This window comes from Apium graveolens, chromosome 11 (assembly GCF_009905375.1).
Source record: "Apium graveolens cultivar Ventura chromosome 11, ASM990537v1, whole genome shotgun sequence".
Classification (NCBI taxonomy): Eukaryota; Viridiplantae; Streptophyta; class Magnoliopsida; order Apiales; family Apiaceae; genus Apium; species Apium graveolens.
This window is the reverse complement of record NC_133657.1, coordinates 127,621,026-127,645,371: the sequence shown is the minus strand read 5'-3', so window position 1 is coordinate 127,645,371 and position 24,346 is coordinate 127,621,026. Positions and strand designations below refer to the sequence as shown.

At 40.5% G+C, this 24,346-nt stretch overlaps 2 non-coding genes across 2 annotated transcripts; one reads left to right on the top strand and one right to left on the bottom strand.

The window, feature by feature from the left end:
• Positions 1-14,481: 14,481 nt before the first annotated feature.
• LOC141698936 (small nucleolar RNA R71) lies at positions 14,482-14,588 on the bottom strand. Its single transcript, XR_012565432.1, has one exon. It is a non-coding gene; the product is annotated as a small nucleolar RNA R71 (small nucleolar RNA).
• Positions 14,589-23,708: 9,120 nt separating this feature from the next.
• LOC141698729 (small nucleolar RNA R71) lies at positions 23,709-23,815 on the top strand. The gene has a single exon (XR_012565233.1). It is a non-coding gene; the product is annotated as a small nucleolar RNA R71 (small nucleolar RNA).
• The last annotated feature ends 531 nt before the right edge of the window (positions 23,816-24,346 follow it).

Below are 24,346 nucleotides of genomic sequence, written 5' to 3'. Positions count from 1 at the left end.
GAGTAGGTTGAAAAGCACCTTGAAGCTTTGCTTGCTTAGGATTTATATGTTTTAGTTTTATTACGAAATTTATTAAGACTTGTGTAAGGGACGAATCCCAGACAATTTTATGAAATTCATAAGTTCTTCAAAGTATGATTGTGGCCTAACAAATAAAAATCAAATTCATGGATGCAAAGCATAAAAGGTGATAAATGAGATAGATCTGATAGATGTTACAAAAGTTTGATAAATAAAGTCTCGAAAATAAAAAAAAGCCACGCAGGGCTGAAAAAGCTCTAAGGAGCTGAGGTGCCCTCGGCGTCCATATCATCGTCTTCTCCGCTCTCGCTAGATGTCTCCGTCGTCTCGGAGGAGGAAGAGCTGTCATCCTCAGCAGGTCTAGAAAAAGACTCGGGAGGAGGAAGAAGTGGATCCTGAGGAACATGATCCGAGACAACTACTCTGGTACGAAACCTCTGTAGCAAAGCCTCATCGTCAGGGCAGATGTAGTCCGCCGGGTTAATATCAGGACAAGCCTCGTTCACGGTCCCAAGGGCCGTGTCCCAACCAGTCCTAAAAAACTCGGGAAAGACTGAATCATCCCTAATCCTCATGGATTGGGCAAACTCCTCCGAGTCCAGATAATTGTCTATAGCTTTATCCTTCTCCGCCTGAAGTACCACCAGCTCGGCGTTAGACTCTCCGAGTTCTTCCTCCTTGCGCTTGAGCTTCTTCTCCAGGGTAGCATACTTCTTCTGCTGCCTCCTGAGGGCATTATCGGCCTTATCAGAAGCCCGCTTCCATGATTCGGCTTGCCTCACAGCGCCTTGAAAGTAGGCGTTAGACTGAAACAAAACAATTAACAAAGTATAAGGCAAGAAAGTGCTACAAGAACGAGAAATAAGTTTAAAAAAGAGAAGGCATACCGAAGCCAGAGATTGGGCTCCCATGAGCTTAATCCTCTCAAGGTCAGGGGTGGCCACCACATCAGTAAAGTCCTTTGGGGTCACGCTATGGTAGGACCAATCCCAAGCATGCTTCGTGGAACCAACCACGGTATCCCCTCGGCGGAATCCCCAGAGAGGCTGAAAGGCGCCTGTAGCAGCAGCAGCAGGGGCAGCAGCAGTGATAGGGGCATTATGGCCCTCAGCTCCTTCAGTTGAAGCCTCCCCCATAGGCTCCTTGTGCTTTCTCAAGAAGATAGGCTCTGTCGCCTTTCCTCTGGTGTCTAGGCCTGCTAACCGAGCTTTCTTCATCCTAGCTGTTTCCTCGACCAAGGGTACATTGTCCTCGTTAATCTCCTTAGCAGCTGAAACAAAGCAAAAGACAAAATAAGTGATGTTAATAATGCGTGAAATAAAGAAAAATTGAGAAGGGAAGAGAAATACCCTGTTGAGAAACAGAGGATAGTCCCACATGAATCAGGGAAAACTCTTCTAAAAGAGTCCAGCTGGTGGTGGTGCCATCATCCTGAGTGAGCCCATTATAAATGATAGTTTCTTCAGGAGTTAAGTGAATGGATTTGAGGCTACCATCACTGACCTTCCCGAAGGAAGATCGAAAGAGCGTGCCCCAATCGCCATTCTCCCAACATAACCCGACGAAACTATTCCTCCAATTTGGATTATTATCCGGAATAGAGGCGATGTTAAAGATATGTTTGCTTTTGGGCCTTTGTTTGACATAAACCCAGCCACAAATATTGGAAGAACTATTGTAACATTGAAAGACTTTCCTAAAAACGGCTACAGAAAGAGGAAAGCCCTCCCTAAGACAACAAACCATAAAACATAGAATATTCCTCCAGGCGTTTGGAGGAAGCTGACACGGGTTAATTTGTAAGTCAGCCAAAAGATGAGGGATAAAAGGATGAAAAGGGAACCTAAGCCCAGCATTAAGGGCGTCGGTGTAGATGAAGAGAGTATCAGGCCTCCAGTGGCAAGTACGGTCACCACCAGAGACTGGGACTAGTCTAAAGGGAGGAGGGACGTTATAACGAGCATTTAGTTTATTGAAATCTATGTTATGCCAAGTATTACAGTGATTAAAGGAGTCGAGATGTGCAGTGGAAGGATATTCATCCCCCCTAGTGTTAATCATATCAATTAAAGACATATATGAAGAGCGGATCTCGATATCCTTACCTCGTTTTGAAGCCGAGGCTATCTTGGCCGCCCTCTCAGAACTCTTGTCAGCCATTAGTAAAGCTGGGAAAAGCCTGGAAACTGTGGAAGGAAGGAGGCTGAAAGCTAGGGAAGGAAGGTTGAGAGAGTAGGAAGTTGGAAGGAATGAGGAGTGAAGAGTGTGAGTAGGAACACTCCCCCCACCCACCTTTATATAGCCAAAGAAGAGGTGGTTTGGGCCTCAAAAAGCCCATTTGGGCCCAACAAAGAGAAGGTTCTGGAAAATCCTGGAAATTCCTGGAAGGACCAAATAAAGAATTTTTAATTTTTCAAAGATTCTAGAAGAATCCAGAAAAACCTTAGAAGAAAGAACCTGGAATTTGGACTTAGAGATAAGGCCCAATTTTATAAGAATCTTGGAAAATCCAAGTGTGTAGGGCTAAAAAGGCCCAGAGCTAAGGCCCAGGTATAAAAGCCCTGTTTGAGGCCCTAATATCTTTTTGAAAGGGACCCAATTAAAAGGCCCAGTATATTGGAATAGGGTTAAAATAAGCCCGTGAGCTAAAAGCCCAGTTAAAAAAACAATGGGCCCAGAGGATAGCCCCATAAAATCCAGGCCCAAATCAAGGGCCCAATAGAGTCCAGCCCAGACGTATGACCCTAAGAAAATATATGCATTAACATGTTCTTGACCCAATTCGATCAAGGCACGAACTGTATTTTTCCTTGAATGAGTTGTGACCGAAAGGGTCAGAATTCTGATCGAGAAAGCCATGCCTGAAACCTTGTCGACTAGAAACCAAGGGAAAATCCTGGTCGAACTAGCCCTGCCCGAAATAGCTTCGACCAAGGCAAGGAAGATGGTTTATTCGGTCAGAAAAACAAGAATCCTGACCGAAAGGGACGAAAATCCTAGTCGAAAAATTCCTAGTCGACAAAAAAAAAAAAAAAAAAAAAAAAAAAAAAAATTAAGAGAAAAATCCTGGCCGAAATTCGACCAGGATTCCTGATCGAAAGCATCCTGCCCGAAAAGCTGTCGACCAGGGCAATATGGGAGTTAATTCGACCAGGATCCTGGTCGAATGGATTCCTGGTCGAAAACTGTATTAAAAAAAAAAAAAAAAAAAAAAAAAGTAAGGAAAATTCCTTAAATAATTTCTGAAAAATATTAATATTTTCAGAAATAAGGAACAAATCCAGAAAATTAGGATAAATCCCAGAAATTAAGGGAAAAATCCAGAAAAAATAAGGAAATTCCTTAAATAATTTCTGAAAAATATTAATATTTTCAAAAATAAGGAATAAATCCAGAAAAATTAGGATAAATCCCAGAAATTAAGGGAAAAATCCAGAAAAAATAAGGAAATTCCTTAAATAATTTCTGAAAAATATTAATATTTTCAGAAATAAGGAATAAATCCAGAAAAATTAGGATAAATCCCAGAAATTAAGGGAAAAATCCAGAAAAAATAAGGAAATTCCTTAAATAATTTCTGAAAAATATTAATATTTTCAGAAATAAGGAATAAATCCAGAAAAATTAGGATAAATCCCAGAAATTAAGGGAAAATCCAGAAAAATTAGGATAAATCCCAGAAATTAAGGGAAAAATCCAGAAAAATTGGGATAAAACCCAGAAATTAAGGGAAAAATCCAGAAAATTAGGAAAAATCCCAGAAAATTAGGGAAAATTCCAGAAAATTAGGGAAAAATTCCTGGAAATTAAGATAATTTCTGAATAAAAGGAAGATTCGTTGTAAATGTGTAGGTCGCTCCACACTTTACGCAAAAACGAAACCCTGTAAGGGAACGAATAGATTTAACTTCTGCGAAACCTAATCAATGTTTCCCAAAAGTTGGGGGGCAAATGATAGGGATAAATAAGTCCTGATTTTATAATTAATGGGCTGCTAGGCCCAATAATAATAAGATGTATAATATTCAGACCAGAAAGGTTAAGTCTGACGGACCAGATTAGGCCTGGTGGAATAAAAAAGGCCCAAAAAGCCCTGATTATTAATTAATTTCGTAATTAATTAATAAGGGAGAAATCAGATGTTGAAAAGAGTCCCGATGAGGATATAAATCCTTAGAGATTAGCCTCAAGGGGACCTGAAAGGATAAGGAATCAACTTCCTACTTCCTAGGACTCCTAAGTCTATCCTAATTCAGAGGCTTATCCACCAAGCCTCCTATACCAAGTCCAATTCAAGGACTCCCAACATCTATATAAGGGGTCTCACCCCCACCAACAAGAACTACGTTTTTTGACTTGATCCTTGGCAATCAGCAAGGTACGTAGGCATCTTGTTAAGGCAGATTGAGTCACGAAACACAAGAGCAGTCAAATCGAGCCTCGAAGCTCACGTTCCTTAGTGTCAAATACAGCAATTATATATAGTAGTTTTAATCCATAACAGAGCGGATCCCAAAACTCATTTTTATATTTAAGATCCTCCTGTCGAAGGGTATTTAAATACTCGCTCAAAACCTGAGGGATCCGGCTCTGTGGTGTGTTTTATATTCGCAACAAGGTTGCTGTCTTGATAAAAGAGTTTTGATTACTTACCCAATACTCGGGAAGTAAAATTCTTGGAACAAGTTAATCCATTAACAGGCATCGCCTGGGAAATATCGGTGAGTTTTCCTTTCCAACTAGATACGACTTCTTGGTGGAGCCGTATCAACAAGTTTCTACTTGGGGAAAGTGGGGACGAGCTTTACGTTTCAGAGTCATGGATTTCATCTGAACTAGGAGTGGCGTAAGTGGCCGAGTAGCGCCGGCCCAGACGTATTATTATATTGGCCCAAATGGCCTGGAAGTTCCGCTAAGGCGGTCCATTCCTTAGGAGTTCAGTGTTCGGTTGACAAGTAAATCCGACAGGTTCTCCTCTACATGTAGAAAATGGTGGGGTTGTACTACTACGACTGATCATCGTAAGTGGTCTTCCTGGCGCGGCAAACTCCCGTAATGAGTTCATCATCCATTTGGATAATTCTGCAACACTACCCGTAGCATTTCGATCGAAAGGCTACTAATGGGTGGTTGCCGAAGCATTGACAGGGTCAAATAGTTCTATTGGTGTATCCATTGAATGAAGTATCTCGTAACTTCATTTATTTTCAAAACATTTCAAAGATCAAATATATTCAAGTTTTAATTATGGTCTCATCTATGGGATGACCTCGTGAATCTTATTATACTTTGAACAGTAGTAGTTCAAGTATATTTCTAAAAATGGTATAAGTATAGTGAAGTAATTGGTAACTTCATCTTCTTTTAAAACTTATATCCAGTAAGTAATTACCTTACACGTGATAAAGAATTCTAGTAAGTATCCATTTAGATACTTGTATTATTGTTATCACTATATATTATCTTGCGAGCTGTAAGGCTCACTCTTGCTTTATTTCTTCATCACACAACAACAGTTAGGAAAGATGGCCAGACTCCAGCAGACCCAGTGCAAGCGCGTGGGAAGCATCCCGCATCTTCCCGTTGATGTTGTAGCTGCTATAGCTGCAGAGGTAGATCTATTGGTAGATCAGGCATTCTACTTTTAAGAATTAATTATGTATAATTATAACTTGTGGCAGATAATGGCAATTAACTGTAAATTTATCAAGTAATCATTTTGGGTTGTAATAACTTTTAATTGTGGATTCAAGGACTTGTACTTATTTCAATTTCATCTCTGAGACTATAACGGGTTGTGGTGTGTGTTAGTGTGGGGTCACAGCATAAGGTTATTTATTATTAATTAAGTGAAGTGATATTGTGGAAAGAAAGACCGTGACGACCCGGATCCTTGACCCCGAATCTGGGGGTGTTACAACTGATTTGCTCTCCTTGACTAACTGGGATAATTGAATCTTTCTCCCCCTGTTTGTTATCATCAAGTAGAGTGGAGGTAGAAGTCTGTGCAGCCACCAGCTTTTGAAATAACTTAGTTTGTTGTGCTTGATATAGATGAATGGATGTGAGAGAGGCTTCTACTGCTTTCAGTCTTGTGTCCAGGGAATCCACTTTAGTTGCAAGATTAGAATTCTTCGTTAACTATCTGTTGATGTCAAGTACTGTTGTATCTGGAAATTTAGCATCCAATCTTTCAGAGACATCCCTCTTGACTTGGTTAATCTCTATTTTGATTGAAGTGACATCTTGATTGTGTTCGAGAGCTTGTATTTGATGTAGTTATAGAGAGTTGAGGTGTGCTTGTAGAAGTTTCTTGGTTCTGGCATTAGTTGTAGCTTAAAGAGTTGTCTGAGTCTGTTGAATGATGTGAAAAAGAGTAGTCTTGAAATGTTGCTCATCACATTCTTTAGAGAACACCCAAGATGGAACGTTTGATCTAGAGCTAGGGCATGTTTCCCCCCCTATGTACATAAACTCTTCTTCATCATCATCTTCATCTCCAAAGAACTCTTCAGACTCACCAGTTCCATAATCAACATCATCACCAGCTGTGGGAGGCATGGCTGAGATGGCATCTTTTGCCCTTTGCATTGAAGCAGTTGTATGCACCAAGTTTAGCATCCTTTCTGCAGGCACATTGTCCTATTCAGCTAGAACTTGATATGCTGACATAGGGTCAGTAAATGCCTCAGCTTCAAAAGAAACAGAGTCTAAAATATCTTGATATTCTTGCTGAATTAGTTGTTTCTTTTCAGCCTCATTAACATCCATTAACTCACTTACAATGGGCTCTTCCCATTCAGTTGTACATGCTTTTCTCTCATTTTTTCTCTTTTCTTGCATCAAGGGCTCCCCTTGGCTCCCCTTGGCTCACCACCCTCACACCCTCACCTTCACCTACTAAGGTGGAACTCCCCTCACTTACTTTTACCAGGATGGAAGAAATAGCCTGCATTTGTTCACTCTTTTTCTCTTCTTTTTCCTGAGTGCAACTCAGCCTCTCACTCAGTTTACTCCCTTCCCTCAGTCCTAAGATTGATTGTACAACTACTAACTCGTCTACACTTGTAACAATTATTGAAATTTCAGTGTGTATAATGAGTACCGACGGATGAAAAACATCCATTGGGGTAGTAGTTAGGATAGCCGACGGATGACGGCTGTTAGGCACATCCGTCGGGATACAATCACTAACCGACGGATGAACAATATCCACCGGAATAGAAGAAATGATAGAGTTTGGAGTGAAAACTATTTTAGACTCTGTGTAGATTGATAATAATTTGGGCACAGATGTCTCAACAATTCCTGAAAGAATTGGCAAGTGAGCCAACAAATCATCTAAGAGATGATGCTCACTTGCACTAGATTTTGGCTTCTCCAACAGAGTTAAAGAAGGAGAATCAGGGATTGATGTGTTGATCATATCCTCATCCAGAGAATTTATGGGAGAGTTTGGTGTTTGAGGTGCTTCTATGATTAAAGATTTTGGCTGTGACTCCACATTTATTGAAGCCACATCAATCTGAATTTGAGATGGTGCAGTGACTGAGTCTTTAGCTTCAGTTTGCACTGTGTGTGTTCCCTGTGCATCCCCAATGGTTTTGGATCTCTTCTTTCTGGAATAAGTTTAGGGTGAGTTTGTGTCCCTTACCCTCTTGGCATGTGCTCCTAGTTGGGAGCTTGTTTCAATAGTAACATCCTTTTGGGAGGATGAAACTAGAGTTGTGCTTATTTCCCTATTAACCACCACAGTTTATTGGGAAACTGTGGTGTGGCTAAGCTTGGGTACACTTACCTCTCCATCCTTATCCTTGGGGTTTCTTTGATGTTCACCCTATACCTCACCTATCTTACCATCCTTCAGACTCCCCTCTTTAGTTTTGGTAGATTTTGTAACTGGTTTCTTTCGAGAGAAACCAAAGGGGGTTTTCTTTGTTTTCGATTTGGAAATTTTTTATTTTGGTGGCTTGGGTAGGCATCTGTTGGGTCATTGACACAGATGCCATAGCCACACTCAAAGGCAAAGAAATTTGGGAGGTTGGAATAGTAGAGACAGTGGTGCTTACCTCACTCACCTGAGGGCCCTCCATAATTGGAAGAAAGAAAAGGGTCACCTCTTTGTAATGACTTGCTCTGTTAAGATCTCCAATCACTCTCCTTTCTTGAACCCAATAATCCAGTTTGTTGGTTGGGTTCTCATTGACAATATCCTCAATAAGATGGTTAGCAAGAATCATAAAGAATCTAGCATAAAAGACATTTTTAGCTCTCTTTTTAATTTCCCCTAACTTATAACCTAACTCAAACATAATCATGTCACTGAAATTATGGTACTTATCAGTAACTAGCATATAAAGCATGTTAAGCATGGCAGTGTTGACAGAATTAAAACTACTTACTTTACAAGACAACACCTTAGTAACTACATCACACAAATAACTCCACTCTTTTCTTAGACCTAGCCTCCTAATCTCACTTAACTTAGTGGTAGGAAGAGCATAGCCAATTATCCGTCGTGATAGACTTACAGACTGTAAGTATATCTGATGGATAATGTTTAGTACTTTTAACGGCTAAGATGTAGACAATTCGACGGATGAGAATAGAGCAATTATCCGTCGGGTTTAAAATAATCCAGAAAAGTAATTGATTTTTACTAGGCTATACTATTTCGACGGATGATCAAACTCGATGGATAATGAACATCCGTCGATATGTAAATTTTGACTTAGCCAAAATTTCATCTAAAGCAGAAAAAATCAATTAAGTTTCTGGCTGCATCACAACTTGCAAAATTATCTGAAATGATTTAAGAATAATTAAGCATACCTAACTCACTTACCAACCTAGAAAAGGTGGATTCATCAAGTGGCTTGATAAAGATATTTGCAAGCTGCTTCTCACTTGGAACAAAATAAAGTTCCACAGTACCATTCATCACATGTTCCCTAATAAAGTGGTACTTGATGTCTATGTGCTTTCTTCTTGAATGTTGTACTGGATTTTCAATGATGGCAATTGCACTTGTGTTATCATAGAAAATAGGAATTCTGTCCACTTGCAGACCATAGTCCAACAGTTGGTTTTTCATCCATAAAATATGTGCACAGCAACTACCAGCAGCAATATATTCAGCTTCAGCTGTAGAAGTAGAAACTGAATTTTGTTTTTTACTGAACCAGGATACTAGCTTCTTTCTTAGAAATTGACAGGTTCCTGTTGTACTTTTTCTATTAATTTTACAACCTGCATAATCTGCATCTGAATAACCAGTTAGATCAAAACCAGAATCTGTAGGATATCAAATGCCAAGTTTTGGCGTTCCCTTGAGATATCTGAAAATTCTCTTAATAACTACTAAGTGAGATTCTCTAGGATCAGCCTGAAATCTAGCACAAAGACAAGTAGTAAATATTATATCTGGCCTACTAGCTGTTAAGTACAGAAGTGAGCCAACCATGCCTCTATAGCTAGAAATAGACTTTTCAGTAGAGTTTAATTCTAGTTTAATTGCAGTGGCCATGGGAGTTTTTGCAGATGTGCAATCCATTAGATCAAACTTCTTTAAAAGATCATAAATATATTTGGTTTGACTAATGAATATTCCATCACTAACTTGCTTAACTTGTAAACAAAAAAAGTACGTTAGTTCTCCCATCATGCTCATTTCATACTTACTTTGTTCAATAAATTTGAACAAGTATACTAGAGCTATTAACATTTCTAAAGAATAAAGTTTTGTCAACAGTACCTCTTATGAAGTGATTTTCTAAGAGAAACTTTGACAAAGTATCATATCAGGCTCTAGGAGCTTACTTCAATCCATAAAGTGCTTTCAAAAGATAATAGATATATTCTGTAAAAAATGAATCTACTTGCTACACTTGGTTTATATATCACCAAGTTACATGATAATAAGACAAGACAATAAAACAAAAATGAATCTAGTCTAATATCATGCTGCTACATTACTATATCCAACATCTTTGAATATCTTTACATTTGCATGGAAATGGTAATGCTTCTTACTTCTCAAAATCCTGCTTAATAGGCTACCACATTACTTTTGCAAATACGCGATGCATGTGACTGTGTTGTCACTATCAACAGCTATTTTGAATATGATCATTCGTCGAAAATATGTTGAACATCCATCGGGAATATGTTGATCATCCGTCGGGAGCCTTGTAGATCATCAGTCGGGAGTCTATCTGTCACTTGACTCCATTTTAATTATACAGAATTATAAGACATCTCATATTTACAGTTAGCCAACCTATTCTGTATATCAATCTAGTAGTCAACATGACTTAGAGAATCCTACAGAATCTACTAGACTAAGACATTGTTGTTTGCAGAAAAGTGCTACAATACTTATTATTACATAAGCTACACTCTCGATGGATGTTTAGTTATCATCCGTCGGGACTATAAAGATCATCCGTCGGGACTATATTAGAACATCCGTTGAGAGATACAAAATTCACTAAGTAAAATCTACTAAGGTGTCTTGTTTAACTTGTCATCAAGTTCACCACATATTCCTAACACATGCCCAGCCAACATGTCAAGCATCTGATCAATAAAAGGAAGAGGGAAGTGATCCTTCCTCCATGCAAACTCTCCACCCCATGACTGTTTGAGTAGGAATGAGCTCATTATTCTCATTAGCAACAACCGTGATGCCTCCTTTCTTTGGCATACACTGAACTGGACTCACCCATAAACTGTCAGAAATAGGATAGATGATCCCTGCATCTAGCCACTTGAGAATTTCCTTCTTCACAACCTCTTTCATTATCAGATTAAAGCCTTCTTTGTTTCTCAACAGTTGGCTTGCTTCCTTACTCTAACAGAATTTTATGTATACAATAAGAAGGGTTGATTCCCTTGATATCTGCTATAGTCTACCCAATTGCTAATTTGAACTCTCTCAGAATTCTCAAGAGCTTTTCCTCATCACTTTCTGAAAGGACAGATGTAATAATAACAGGCGAAGTAGATGCATCACCTAAAAAAGCATACCTCAAGTGTTCAGGCAATGGTTTAAGATCAAGTCTAGGAGCTTCCTCAATAGAAGGCTTGAGACGCCCCTCTGCATTTTTCAGTTATGACATTCCAAGCGATTCAAATGGCATATCCTGCCTTCGCTTCCAAGGAGAAGCATTCAAATACTATAACTGCTCATCACCTTCGTCATCTTCACTATCTGAATTCCCCAACAAGGCCTTTTCTAAGGCATCAGACCTTAGCATTTGATCAAGTTCTGAAGCAACCACAGAATTGACCAATTCTACTTTTAAGCACTCCTCGTTATCAGTAGGTAATTTCATGGCATTGAATATGTTAAAGGTCACATCCTGATCCAGCACTCGCATAGTGAGCTCACCCTTCTGCACACCAATCAAGGTTCAGCCAGTAGCCAAGAATGGTCTTGCCAAGATTATGGGAATCTTTTTATCCTCATCAAAATCAAGAATTACAAAATCAACAGGAAAGATGAGTTTGTCCACCTTGACCAAGACATCCTCCACAATGCCTCGTGGATATTTAATAGAGCGATCGGCCACCTGTAAGGACATAAAAGTAGGCTTAGGATGAGGTAAGTCCAACTTCTTGAAGATAGACAAAGGCATCATATTGATGATAGCTCCCAAATCACATAAACACTTGTCAAACAACAAGTTTCCAATGGTACAAGGAATAGTGAAGCTTCCAGGATCCTTAAGCTTCGGAGGCAACTTTTATTGCAGCACCACACTGCATTCCTCCGTTAGAGCAACGGTCTCTAAGTCATCGAGCTTCACTTTCCGAGAGAGAATACCTTTCATAAACTTTGCATAACTAGGCATATGTTCAAGAGCTTCAGCGAAAGGTATGTTGATATGAAGTTTCTTGAACACCTTCAGAAACTTCACAAACTGCGTATCCAACTTTTGCTTTTGCAGCCTCTTAGAAAAAAGAGGTGGAGGATAGATCTGGATCTCCCCTGTATTACCCTCAGGTGGAGTGTATTCCACAGTAGTCTTCCCTGGTTCCACTTCTGCTTCCTTCTGCATATCTTCTTCAGCCACATCTTCAGATTTTGGAACTTGAGCTTTTTCTTGGTTTGCAACCCTTCCAGACCTCAATGTAATTGCCTTAACCTGCTCTTTAACTTCCTTCTTACCTGGAACTTCTGTGTCACTAGGTAGTGTACCAGGTTGTCGATTCAACAATGCATTGGCAATCTGACCTCTAGAATTCCAACTACCTTGCCTTGATTTAATCTCTGAGAAGGATTGTGGTATTCATTAGCAGCCATCAGTTCAATCAACTCATAAGCTTCATGATAAGTGGCATTTTATACCACTTAGAACGTCTTAAAATGGCTTAAATTGGTGTCTTGAAATCGAGTATTTTGTGTATTTGATGCGTTTTTCTAGTGTTTATGCATTTCAGAGTATTAGTTGCATTTCGGAGGAGGAATCATCAAGAATAAGCCTTGGCATGTGTTCACCATTGCGAGAGGAAAAGAACGGGCAGATTACGGCGAAGAAACGGAGCAAACCTGGAAATTTTCCAGTAGGGTCCTGCGCGCCCGCGCAGCAATGCTGAGCGGCCGCGCAGCAGCCTTGCGCGCCCGCGCAGAAATGCTGAGCGGCCGCGCAGGGTCGGGGAAAATAACATATTGTTTTAGACTTCTACTTCTATTTGGCTTCCAACTTCTATGTAATCTGAGTTTTATGAGACTATTATATAAGTAGATTTGAGACGTTTTTCACAGAGTATTAAGAGGGGATTATGTTTTAGATTGTGTTTTGCAAGAAGCGAAGGAGATAAGGAAGAAGACCGATTTAGCACACAGCAACGAAGAGGAAGCATATATTCTTGTGATTCTTGTTTCGTTGTAACGTTGGATGCTAGTTTTCTTGCTTTGACTTATTTACTCTAGTGATGTACTCTGTTTTAATATAATTAGTTTAGTTGTTATTTTCTTGTGTTCGTTTATCATGATTTCATATGAACCCATGATGGCGATAAGTTCTATTATGGGCTAATCGTGATCATGGGGTTGCAACGGATTTATTATGGAATTCTTTAGTTAATTGTTTAATACTTTAGTGTGTGATGATTGCATGATATCTAGTATTGGTTGTGCGTATTCGTCTTATGTGCGTCGCGAACATATAAGATAGGGTGTTAATCTCTTGTGAAGCGACGGTGGATCTTGAGATTTAGAACTTGCCATGCTAGCATAGGTTCATGTACGTTGTGCATGATTAGTGGGTAACTCTAACAGTTTTATTTGCCCTATGTAATCAAAAGGAATAACTTGTGCTTAAATCATTGTGTTGTCAATTTCTGTAGACATATAGGAACTCAACATAATTGATGACTATTCAATTTCTATCTTAATTGTGGATGTTTGGTAGAATGGTATTAGTACAATGAAAGTTGGCTTTTATCAGTTTTGTGTTATTCGATTAATATCATCACTGTCACATGCTAAAGGTAATAACAATGGCTATAGAAGGAAGTAATAATGAAGTTGTGATCTCATGAGTGTTTTATTATTGATAAATTGAAGTGTTAGTTAAGTGGTTAATTAAGTAGTTAATTATAGTTAATATTTAATCAACAATTTTAAGTGATATTATCTTAACATTGAGAAGTAATCATACATTGGTGAGTGAGTTAAATTAGACAATAAATTAGTCTGAGTCTCTGAGGGAACGAACTAGAAAGTATTCTATATTACTTGCGAACGCGTATACTTGCGTGAATATTAGTGCGTGATTTCGCCCTAACAAGTTTTTGGCGCCGCTGCCGGGGACTCGGCGTATTTGTTTAGTTTATGTACTTACCATCATTGGTCATTAGGACTCAGTGATTAGGACATAGTAGTTAATTACTCTTTTCGGTTGTGTTTCAGGTACTTAGCAAACGTTTATGCAAACTCGTTCTCGTGCTCGCAAGAGGACCTTAGATACAGCTGAGGAGAAAGACGAAGTTCTTGATACACCGGAGAAGTTAGATTTTGAGGATTCGGATTCAGGAACTGAGCAGAAAGAACTAGTAAACATGGGAGATCATATTGTTCAAGCTGATCCAGCTCTTATGGATTTTTCTCGGCCTAAAATTGATGACATTCAGTCAAGCATCCTTCATCCGGCTATTCAAGCTAACACCTTTGAAATCAAGCCGGGCACTATTCAGATGGTGCAGAATTCTGTTTCTTTTGGAGGAGCGGCAACTGAAGACCCCAACATGCACATAAGGAATTTTGTCGAGATCTGCAGCACTTTTAAGTATAATGGCGTGACTGACGAGGCTATCAAGTTGAGGCTTTTCCCATTCTCACTGAGGGATAAGGCTAAAGACTGGTTACATTCTGAACCAGCTGGGTCAATCACTACGTGGCAAGATCTTGCGCAAAAGTTTCTGGTGAAGTTTTATCCAATGGCAAAGACTGCTGCTATAAGGAGTGCTCTTACTCAGTTTGCGCAGCAACCTACAGAATCTATGTGCGAGGCTTGGGAACGCTACAAGGAAATGTTGAGAAAATGTCCACATCATGGAATGCCGGATTGGATGGTAATCACTGGTTTTTATAATGGTTTGGGGGCTCAATCTCGGCCCATGCTCGATGCAGCAGCTGGAGGCGCCTTATGGGCTAAAAGCTATACTGAGGCGTACAATCTTATTGAGACGATGGCTGCAAATGAGCATCAAAACCCAACTCAGAGGATGACATCAGGCAAGGTAGCAGGTATTCTGGAAGTTGATGCAGCCACTGCTATTGCAGCCCAGCTCCAAGCGCTATCAATGAAGGTTGATTCTTTGGCTACGTATGGAGTTAATCAAATAGCTATGGTTTGTGAGCTTTGTGCAGGTTCTCATGCTACGGATCAGTGTTCTCTTGTCAACGAATCTATTCAGTATGTGAATAATTATCAGCGACAACAGCAGCCTGTGCCAGCAACCTATCATCCTAACAACAGAAATCATCCAAATTTCAGCTGGGGAAATAATCAGAATGCTATTCAGCCACCATATCAGCAAGGAGTGAGTAAACAGTTTAACCCACCTGGATTCCAGCAACCACAGCAGTATGCTACAAGACAATCATATCCTCAACAGGGAAGTGCAGCTGCACCTACTAGTGCTGATTTTGAGGAACTTAAGCTGTTGTGCAAGAGTCAGGCGGTTTCTATCAAGACCTTGGAAAATCAAATCGGTCAATTAGCCAATGCAGTGCTCAATCGTCAACCTGGCACTCTTCCCAGTGACACGGAAGTACCAGGCAGGAAGGAAGCTAAAGAGCAAGTCAAGGCTATTACCTTAAGGTCTGGAAAAGTAGCTGATGCTGAAAAGGCAAAAGAAGTCGAAGCTGAAGTTCGAGATGAAGAATCTAAGCAAAGGGAGAAAGCGGCGGAACCAAGGAAGATTACTGTTGAACACACTCTGCCTGAGGCTAATACAGGGGAGAAACAGCTCTATCCTCCACCACCTTTTCCTAAGAGATTACAGCAACAAAAGCTGGATAGACAGTTCGGGAAGTTTCTGGAGGTGTTCAAGAAACTTCACATCAATATACCTTTCGCTGAGGCTCTGGAACAAATGCCTAGTTATGCGAAGTTTATGAAGACTATTCTTTCAAGGAAGGTGAAACTGGATGACCTTGAAACCGTTGCTCTCACGGAAGAATGCAGCGCGGTTCTGCAACAAAAGTTACCACCAAAACTGAAAGATCCAGGAAGCTTCACCATTCCTTGCACCATTGGCAATCTAACTTTTGACAAGTGCCTTTCTGATTTGGGAGCAAGCATTAATCTGATGCCGTTGTCGATCTTTAAAAAGCTGGACCTACCTGATCCAAAACCCACATACATGTCGCTACAATTGGCGGACCATTCCATTACTTACCCAAGGGGCATAGTTGAGGATGTGCTCGTCAAGGTGGATAAGCTCTTCTTTCCTGCTGATTTTGTTATTCTGGATTTTGAGGAAGATAAAAAGATTCCCATCATCTTGGGGAGGCCTTTCTTGGCGACTGGCCGTACCTTGATAGATGTGCAAAAAGGAGAACTTACTATGCGGGTTCAAGATCAGGATGTGACCTTCAACGTATTCAAGGCAATGAAATTCCCTACAGAAGATGAGGAGTGCTTAAAAGTGGATGTGATTGATTCTGCGGTTACTTCGGAACTCGATCACATGCTAATGTCTAATGCATTGGAAAAGGCCTTAGTGGGGGAATTTGACAGTGATGATGAAGATAGCAACGAGCAATTATAATATCTGAACGCTTCTCCCTGGAAGCGAAAGCTAGATATACCATTTGAATCTCTTGGTACTTCTGACCTCAAGAACGCTGAAGGGAAGCTCAAACCATCAATAGAGGAAGCGCCTACCTTAGAGCTCAAACCATTACCTGAACACTTGAGGTATACCTTTTTAGGTGATTCATCTACGTTACCTGTTATTATTTCAGCTGACCTTTCAGGTAGTGAGGAAGACAAGCTCTTAAGGATTTTGAGAGAATTCAAATCGGCTATAGGATGGACTATAGCAGACATCAAGGGGATAAGTCCCTCATATTGTATGCATAAAATTCTGTTAGAGGAAGGTAGTAAGCCAACTGTGGAACAGCAGCGAAGACTAAACCCAATCATGAAGGAGGTGGTGAAGAAAGAAATTCTGAAATGGCTAGATGCAGACATCATTTATCCTATTTCTGACAGCTCGTGGGTGAGCCCTGTACAATGTGTTCCTAAGAAGGGAGGTATCACTCTGGTCGCAAATGAAAAGAATGAGCTCATCCCTACTCGAACAGTTACAGGATGGAGAGTATGCATGGATTATAGAAAATTGAACAAAGCCACAAGAAAGGATCACTTCCCTCTCCCATTCATTGATCAAATGTTGGAAAGATTGGCGGGACATGAGTATTTTTGTCTTCTGGATGGGTATTCCGGGTATAATCAGATTTGTATTGCACCAGAGGATCAGGAAAAGACTACCTTCACTTGTCCATTTGGCATATTTGCTTTTCGTAAAGTTTCGTTTGGGTTATGTGGCGACCCGGCCACCTTTCAGAGATGTATGATGGCTATATTCTCTGACATGATTGGAAATAACGTCGAAGTGTTCATGGATGACTTCTCCGTCTTTGGACACTCATATGATGAATGCTTGAATAATCTGCGCGCCATACTCAAAAGATGCGTGGAAACTAATTTGGTGCTTAATTGGGAGAAATGTCATTTTATGGTGCGTGAAGGCATTATCCTTGGGCATAAGGTCTCTAGCAAAGGTCTTGAGGTGGACAAGGCCAAGGTGGGAGTCATTGAAAATCTTCCCCCACCTAATTCAGTGAAAGGAATCCGTAGTTTTCTCGGTCATGCGGGTTTTTATCGGCGATTCATAAAGGACTTTTCAAAGATATCTAAGCCGTTGTGCAATTTACTTGAGAAAGATGTGCCTTTCAAATTTGATGATGAATGTTTGGCAGCATTCGAGACTCTCAAGGAGAGTTTGATCACGGCACCAGTTATTACAGCACCAGATTGGACAGAACCGTTTGAAATGATGTGTGATGCGAGTGACTATGCGGTAGGTGCAGTTCTGGGACAGCGCAATAAAAATCTCTTCCATGTGGTCTACTATGCGAGTAAGACTTTAAATGGGGCCCAATTGAACTACACCACTACTGAGAAGGAGCTTTTGGCTATAGTCTTTGGCTTTGAGAAATTTCGATCTTATCTGCTTGGTACGAAAGTGACAGTATTCACTGATCATGCAGCTATTCGCTATCTGGTTTCTAAGAAGGATTCGAAGCCGAGACTCATTCGTTGGGTGCTTTTACTTCAGGAATTCGAGTTAGAGATCAAAGATAGAAAAGGTACCGAGAATCAAGTAGCTGACCATCTCTCTAGGTTGGAGAATCCCGATTCTACTTCACAAGATAGGACGTTAATCAATGAATCTTTTCCGGATGAGCAGTTGTTTGCAATTCAGGAGGAAGAACCATGGTTTGCAGATATTGTAAACTATCTTGTCAGCAATATAATGCCTCCCAATTTGACATCCGCGTAAAAGAAGAAGTTTCTGCATGAGGTGAAGTGGTATATGTGGGATGAACCATATTTGTTTAGACAGGGAGCTGACCAGATCATCAGGAGATGTATCCCGTTCTGTGAGACGGAGGGGATATTACGAGACTGCCATGCCACGGTTTATGGTGGACACTATGGAGGTGAGAAAACGGCAGCTCGTATTCTGCAAGCAGGTTTTTTCTGGCCCACCTTGTTCAAGGATGCTCATCAGTTTGTTTTAAGGTGTGATCGTTGCCAAAGAGTGGGAAATTTGTCAAGGAAGGATGAGATGCCATTAAATGTGATGCTTGAAGTCGAGGTCTTTGATGTATGGGGAATCGATTTCATGGGGCCTTTTATCTCGTCTTGCAATAATCAGTACATTTTGCTGGCAGTCAATTATGTCTCCAAATGGGTCAAAGTTAAAGCTTTACCAACAAATGATGCAAAGGCAGTGCTAAATTTTCTTCATAAGCAAATTTTCACAAGGTTTGGAACACCTCGGGTAATCATAAGTGATGAAGGATGGCATTTTTGCAACCGTAAGTTCACTTCTATGATGCAGCGTTATAATGTGAATCATCGAGTAGCTACTGCCTATCATCCGCAAACAAATGGTCAAGCGGAAGTGTCTAACAGAGAGATAAAGCGCATTCTAGAGAAGGTTGTTTGTCCATCAAGGAAGGATTGGTCTTTAAAGCTCGATGAAGCTGTTTGGGCTTACAGAACAGCATACAAAACTCCACTTGGGATGTCACCGTTTCAGTTGGTGTATGGTAAGGGATGTCATCTACCGGCGGAGCTTGAGCATAAGGCCTACTGGGCATTGAAGAAATTGAACCTGGATTTAGATGCAGCTGGTAAGAAAAGAATGCTTCAGCTTAATGAACTTGATGAATTTCGACTTCAAGCGTACGAGAATAACAAAATGTATAAGGAAAAGGTGAAAAGGTGGCACGATAGGAAGCTACATCCTAAGTTGTTTGTGCCAGGGCAACAAGTTCTGTTATTCAACTCTCGGCTCCGACTTTTTCCTGGGAAGTTGAAATCAAGGTGGTCTGGACCTTTTATTGTCAAAACTGTGTTTCCACATGGAGCGGTGGAAATTTTTGAGAATGATTCGGACCAAGCATTCAAGGTTAACGGTCAGCGGTTGAAGCACTACTATGGGGACATGGCAAACCGAGAGGTGGTTAGTGCCATTTTGTTGACTACGTGAGAAAGGAACGGAACGTCAAGCTAATGACGAAAAAGAAGCGCTGCGTGGGAGGCAACCCATGAATTGTTGTTACAGGAACCCTTAGAAGTTAATAACCTATCCAAAAACACAAAAAAATCAAAAAACAGGGGCTGAAAAAAAAAATTCCAAAGACCCTCTGCGCGCCCACGCAGCAATGCTGAGCGGCCGCGCAGCTTGCTGCGCGCCCGCGCAGAAATGCTGAGCGGCCGCGCAGGGGTCGAGTTCCAGAAATTTTTTTACAGTTCAGAAAAAAAAAAAAAAAAACATAAAAAACCATTACAGCCCATAAACCCACGAATTCTTTTCCCATTACCCCATGATTTTATCCCTCAACCCCACTCCTAATCTAATTTAACCTACTCCACACCCTATATATACATACATCTATCCTACATATCTCCCACAACTTCCTACACTTAAACCCTCTCACAAACATCAAAAATCAGTTCTTACACACGTTAATTCACAAATCAATGGCACCCAAGAGAGCACGCACTATTGACAGCAGCAGCACAGTTCCTACTGCCAATTCATCAAGGGGTACTGCTGCAAGGCCTCGGTTAACTGACAGAGCCGCGGAGGAGGAGTACACTAGGCTGTTGGGGAAGCCGATTCTGAAAGAGAGGGGGTTTTTACCATCAGGGAGGGATGGTGAGTTGTTGCCCATGATTGTAGAGAAGGGGTGGATAGCTTTTTGTGAGTCACCCGAAGCAGTACCGATGAGTGTTGTTCGCGAGTTTTACGCGAACGCGAAGGCTGAAAAGAATGGGTTTTCTGTAGTTCGGGGGCTGACGGTTGATTATCATCCGGCGGCAATTCGCCGAGTGATTGGACAGCGAGAGAGGAAGCCCGAGGAGGAGAACTGGAATGAAAAGACTGCTGAGGATTTTGACTTGGATTTGATTTGTGCAACTCTCTGTCGACCGGGCACAGTTTGGAACCGCAGTCCAGCCAATAATGAGTATCGTCACTTTCCGGCGATCGCCATGAACAGGTATGCCCGTGCATGGAACGCATTTATATGTGCTAATATTTTGCCTTCTTCACATGCACACGAGGTCACAGTTGAGAGAGCACAGTTGTTGTGGGGAATTTTGAATGAGGAATACTATATGGACCTTGGTGAGTTTATCTACCAAGGAATTCTGAAGTTTTTGAGGGGAGCAAAGCATATGAACATCCCTTATGCATCCACGGTTACAAAGCTATGCCGTGTAGTAGGAGTGAACTGGCCGGCTCATGAGCAGTTGCAGTTGCCAGCAGCTCCTATAGATTCTGGCACTCTGAATGGGATGTAGGAGTGGACCGGTGGTGAGCCTGAGGAGCATGGGCTGGGTTATCGTCTTCCAGGAGGGCGTCCAACACGAGGTGCTACTATGGCCAGGCCAGGGCGTGGTGAGACTAGTTCTTCGAGAGCTCAGGAGGGTGCTGGGATGGGTGATGCCCAGTATAGGAGGCTTTCACGGCGGATGGATGCCATGTATGAGACGCAGAGCAGGTTTGCTCAGGAGCTCACCCTTGCGTTAGGGACTACTTTTCGAGGCCTTGGAGCTGATATCCAGTGGCCAGTTTTTGGTGAGGACTCTGCATACCCGCCGCCTGATACTCCACCCACTGAGGGTGATGATGATGATGACTCCGAGTAGGTACACCCTGTGTTCCTTTCTACTACCTTCACTGGGGACAGTGAAGATTTTAAGTTTGGGGTGGTAGTTAAGGAATATTTTGTGTGTGTCATATAGTTGCATATTCATGATAGTTAGTTCATATAGTTGCATAATTTTTGCCATATAGTTTTTTTTTATATAGCTTTATTTGTTGTCATATCATATAGCTCATGCATATACCATGATCCCTTTTGCAATGATTTATCGACTGAATTGTGATATTGATGCGAGTGTAGTGATAGCATTAAAGTGATATTAAGTTGTGTAGGTTGATATGCATGCTAGAAGCACTTGTATTGTCACTAAGTCTTAGAGAATGCTGAAGGACTAGATTGTTGTTATGATCTAATTATTTTCGAGGATAATCTATTTATTATGCTTAGAATTTAATAATAGGTTCTTAGTGGTAAAGGCATGAAAAAGAAAAAAAAATGGAGTAAAAATGGAATTTATTGCTAGTTGTGGCTAGGCGTCAAATGGCTAGTAGCCGGCTCGCATGTTATGCGAGTAGTCTAGGGTTGAGCAAGATGGAGCGAAACGCACTTGCTCAGAGTTAAAAAAAAAAAAATTGCGTAATTGATCAAGAGTGGGCTCTTTGGTATTCGAGTTATTAAGTTCTTAGGGGACTTTGTGCCTAGTGACCTAAGGCTTTTAGAGTCTGGGATCCGCTAACCTAATGCTCGTTACATGGATACCATTGTATAAGTCTTTTGTGGACCTCACTCATTGCACGGTCAAATAAGCATTTGCGTTGTAAATAAAAAGCACGATTCCGTAGTAAGCTCTAAAGTTCTTGTAGTGTTGTATATCACTTTGTGCCTAGAATTTTTATTCTTTGTATAATCGTAGGATTGCCTTGAGGGAAGTCTAGTCATAGTAATTGGTCTAGTTCCGAAGCATATCTGTTAAGCATTTGCACACACCACGTTTCTGGCGGTATGTCCGTTTGCATGAGTTTCTTGATCTTTAGTGTCTAACTGCATTCGTTGAGACGTGACAATTTGGTTGGTTAATTGTAGTAAGGGGGATCGTTGCATTTTCATATAGATTGCATTCATGCATATTGTTATTTGTTTTTGAGTCTGTGACGCTTGAGGACAAGCATCGATTTAAGTTTGGGGGTGTGATAAGTGGCAATTTATACCACTTAGAACGTCTTAAAATGGCTTAAATTGGTGACTTGAAATCGAGTATTTTGTGTATTTGATGCATTTTTCTAGTGTTTATGCATTTCAGAGTATTAGTTGCATTTCGGAGGAGGAATCATCAAGAATAAGCCTTGGCATGTGTTCACCATTGCGAGAAGAAAAGAACGGGCAGATTACGGCGAAGAAACGGAGCAAACCTGGAAATTTTCCAGTAGGGTCCTGCGCGCCCGCGCAGCAATGCTGAGCGGCCGCGCAGCAGCCTTGCGCGCCCGCGCAGAAATGCTGAGCGGCCGCGCAGGGTCGGGGAAAATAACATATTGTTTTAGACTTCTACTTCTATTTGGCTTCCAACTTCTATGTAATCTGAGTTTTATGAGACTATTATATAAGTAGATTTGAGACATTTTTCACAGAGTATTAAGAGGGGATTATGTTTTAGATTGTGTTTTGCAAGAAGCGAAGGAGATAAGGAAGAAGACCGATTTAGCACACAGCAACGAAGAGGAAGCATATATTCTTGTGATTCTTGTTTCGTTGTAACGTTGGATGCTAGTTTTCTTGCTTTGACTTATTTACTCTTGTGACGTACTCTGTTTTAATATAATTAGTTTAGTTGTTATTTTCTTGTGTTCGTTTATCATGATTTCATATGAACCCATGATGGCGATAAGTTCTATTATGGGCTAATCGTGATCATGGGGTTGCAACGGATTTATTATGGAATTCTTTAGTTAATTGTTTAATACTTTAGTGTGTGATGATTGCATGATATCTAGTATTGGTTGTGCGTATTCGTCTTATGTGCGTCGCGAACATATAAGATAGGGTGTTAATCTCTTGTGAAGCGACGGTGGATCTTGAGATTTAGAACTTGCCATGCTAGCATAGGTTCATGTACGTTGTGCATGATTAGTGGGTAACTCTAACAGTTTTATTTGCCCTATGTAATCAAAAGGAATAACTTGTGCTTAAATCATTGTGTTGTCAATTTCTGTAGACATATAGGAACTCAACATAATTGATGACTATTCAATTTCTATCTTAATTGTGGATGTTTGGTAGAATGGTATTAGTACAATGAAAGTTGGCTTTTATCAGTTTTGTGTTATTCGATTAATATCATCATTGTCACATGCTAAAGGTAATAACAATGGCTATAGAAGGAAGTAATAATGAAGTTGTGATCTCATGAGTGTTTTATTATTGATAAATTGAAGTGTTAGTTAAGTGGTTAATTAAGTAGTTAATTATAGTTAATATTTAATCAACAATTTTAAGTGATATTATCTTAACATTGAGAAGTAATCATACATTGGTGAGTGAGTTAAATTAGACAATAAATTAGTCTGAGTCTATGAGGGAACGAACTAGAAAGTATTCTATATTACTTGCGAACGCGTATACTTGCGTGAATATTAGTGCGTGATTTCGCCCTAACACTTCATCATAGATTTTGGCCCATAAGGCTCCACCTGATGCTGCATCGAGCATGGGTTTAGACTGTGCTCCCAAGCCATTATAAAAGCAGTTGATAATCATCCAATTAGGAATCCCATGATGAGGACACTTCATAAGCATCTCCTCATAATGATCCCAAGCTTCACACAAAGACTCTCCTAATTGCTGCGCAAATTGAGTAAGAGCATTCATGATTACAGTAGTCTTCACCATAGGAAAGAATTTAGTAAGAAAATTTTAAGCAAGATCTTCCCATTTAGTTTTAGAGCCTGGTCGTAAAGAATGCAACCAACACTTATCTTTATCCCTCAGAGAGAATGGGAAAAGCCTTAGCTTTATAGCATCTTCAGACACATTGTTGAATTTGAAAGTGTCACAGATCTTGATGAAATCTCTAATATGCATGTTGGGATATTCAGTTGGAGAACCCCCAAACGGGACTGAGTTTTGCACCATCTGAATTGTGCTAGCCTTGATTTCAAAAGTGTTAGCCGCGATGGCTGGTCTGACAATGCTAGACTGAATATAATTGATCTTTGGTTGAGAGTAATCCATCAAAGCCTTCGTATTCACTTCTGGTTCACCCATTGCAACAAGAGCTTCTTCTTCAACTTTCTCCTCAACAAGAACTTCTTCCTCTACTACAACTTCCTCCTCTGCTTTATCTAGTGTTCTCTTTCGAGATTGAGAACGCGTTAGCATACACGCTCCCTAGAGTACCTAAAAAGC